The sequence below is a fragment of the Hipposideros armiger genome, unplaced genomic scaffold, assembly GCF_001890085.2.
Source record: "Hipposideros armiger isolate ML-2016 unplaced genomic scaffold, ASM189008v1 scaffold_6, whole genome shotgun sequence".
In the NCBI taxonomy this organism is placed as follows: domain Eukaryota; kingdom Metazoa; phylum Chordata; class Mammalia; order Chiroptera; family Hipposideridae; genus Hipposideros; species Hipposideros armiger.
The window spans coordinates 576,493-578,900 of NW_017731356.1; the positions used below are offsets into that span (position 1 = coordinate 576,493).

The 2,408-nt window shown below is 40.4% G+C and overlaps 1 long non-coding RNA gene across 1 annotated transcript in view; it reads right to left on the bottom strand.

Annotated features, from left to right (window-relative positions):
* Nucleotides 1-965: 965 nt before the first annotated feature.
* The window catches only part of LOC109385255 (uncharacterized), a 20,377-nt gene continuing 18,934 nt past the window's right edge, over nucleotides 966-2,408 (bottom strand). The window contains exon 4 of the long non-coding RNA XR_002124584.1: nucleotides 966-1,849. This is a non-coding gene — a long non-coding RNA (uncharacterized LOC109385255). The remainder of the gene's footprint in view (nucleotides 1,850-2,408) is intronic.

The following is a 2,408-nucleotide window of genomic DNA, read 5'->3' on the forward strand; positions in this document are numbered from 1 at the left end:
GAGCTCAATGCTTTATTGACCTTAGGGTTCCTCAGTCCAACATCGTGTAGCTTACGGAGCTTCCATCAGTTTTGTTTTTTCCAGAGCCGCCATTCTTTCACTGCCTCTCCACCATCCTGAAAAAAAGCTGAGAGACTCTCCTATATCACTGGGCCCGAGCTATGTTTTGATCCCCAATTCCCCAGACTCTTAGTGCTCTTTCAGCCTTAATTCTGTAGGATCCATTTAGGTGGCGTTCTAGAACAGGAAGCTTTGTCTTTAGTTATAAACATACCAATGATTGCCTGGGCCTCAAAGGATGTTGGGTGGGGTTGAGGGGAAGGTTCACTGGGAAGGGCATGAGGGAACTTTCTGGTTTGATGGAAATATTTTAAATCGTGATTAGGGAAGTGGAAACATAAATCTATGTATGTCAAAACTGTACATTTAAGGGCCGGCCAGTGGCTCGTAGATTAAGAGTTGGCTTGGGACGCCAGCTCTGAGCAGCAGGGCCCTGGTTCGGATCCCACATGAGGACCAGTGACGCTGCGCCCTCTACAGCTAAGATGGTGAACAACAGCTCAACCTGGAACTGGGCTGCCGTGAGTCGCCAGTGACGGCGTAGGCTGCAGTGGGTCTGGCCAGCACCGGGCATGAGCTTTCTTGAGCTGCCATGAGCCACCGTGAGCAACCGTCCAATGGCCGGTGACTGATCTGCCTCAGCCAGGAAGAATGCAATGATCACAATACCAACACGGGCCAGTGAAGCGACGTCCTCCACAACTAGGCTGAAGAACAAAAGGACAGCAACTTGTCTGTTTCTCTTCCCCAATTCCCCAATGCTGTTCCCTCCCCCAATTCCCCAATAAAAATCTTTTAAAAATAAATAAGATATAATAAAAAACGCACCAAAAAATGAAATACAAAGATTTTAAAAAAAGAAACCACTGTATATTTAAAATAGATGTATTCATTTTAAAAATAAACTATACCACAGTAAATTTAATTTAAAAGAGAAGAGAGAAAACAAGGTTATAAACCCTTCCCTCAGAGGATGCTCCTTAGCTCCTGGGGTCCCTGTGACATTCATGAAACATCCAATTAACCAGACATGTAGTTACAAGTAAGAGGAAATGGATCTTACTTTTCTTTGTATTACCAGCACCTAGCCCAGTCCCTTAATGGAATAAAGACATTTAATTAAACAAATTAATTGATTAAATAAACACATTTAATAAAAGCTTCCCACTGGAATTCAGGTATCCAACTGGACTCTAGGAGGCCGCAAAGGAAGGGCAACCAGCCCAACCCTAGAATTGTCAGAAAAGGCTGGAGAATAACTTACAACAGTGGTTCCTCACCACGTAAGTGTGAAAATGTCATTTCAAAATTTAAAAAATTTCAACACCCTCAGATGAAACGAGTGATACCTCCAGTGACTACTGATTGAAGAAATATGCTTCCAAAAACCACTATTCAACAATGGTTTCAATAAATTCCTATCTTACCAATCGTAGCATCATCTAGGGAGTTATTTTAACAATAGTGTTCCTGTTTGTAGATTCATTATTCCATCTCGAGACAATGCTCGGTGCCCATATAAAGGTGCAGACGCCACATTAACAACTTCTTGTCCCACTAATTGAGAACCATCCATTGGTACTTACTTCTGGGTGTCCTTCCTGGATTGTAACTCATGCTTCAAAGTCTCCTTTTTACGGAGTATTGAAATGATTTCTACTAGAAAAGATATTAGTAGAAAGAAGCTCTGGAATATAGGTTCCAAAACAAGTTCCCAGTCCCACCACTTACAGTCTCTGATCCTTGGATAAGTTACCGAATCATGCATAATAAGCCTCAGTTTCTTCATCTGTAAAAATGGAAAAATGATATTTTGCAAACTTGACATACTTCATTTCAAATTGTCTAATACTCTACCTAGTCTCTAATAAATGGCAAATAAAGTGCTGAGGGGGGAAAATCCCTTTTATGATTAATTGGTTATTTTTTCCTCCTTACCCTATGATGACAGATATTTGCAGTTTATTCCACATTTCCCTCCCTGGAATACGATATGATCCTCTATAAATAAATGGGACCATTTCAAGATTATTTACAAGTAGGACCTGTCTTAACACAGGTCGTCACCCAATGAGATGCTTCATCTCAACCCTTTAATTCTGAACCCTACTTAATTCCTTACCAACAATGCACTCCACGCTTATTCCTTATGCCTCTGCTTTAAAATGACTTATGTGTAAAGTTTATGAATGTTTTTTGAAAAATGAATCACATCTGCCAATTCATCCCAAATCTCTTTTGCCACATTCAAAATCTAAAAACGGAGAATGTCATGTGTTTCTAAGTGTGATGTTTAAAGTTTGCATCATCAACAAGTTAGTATTTTATGCCATCACAGTGCTGAAGAA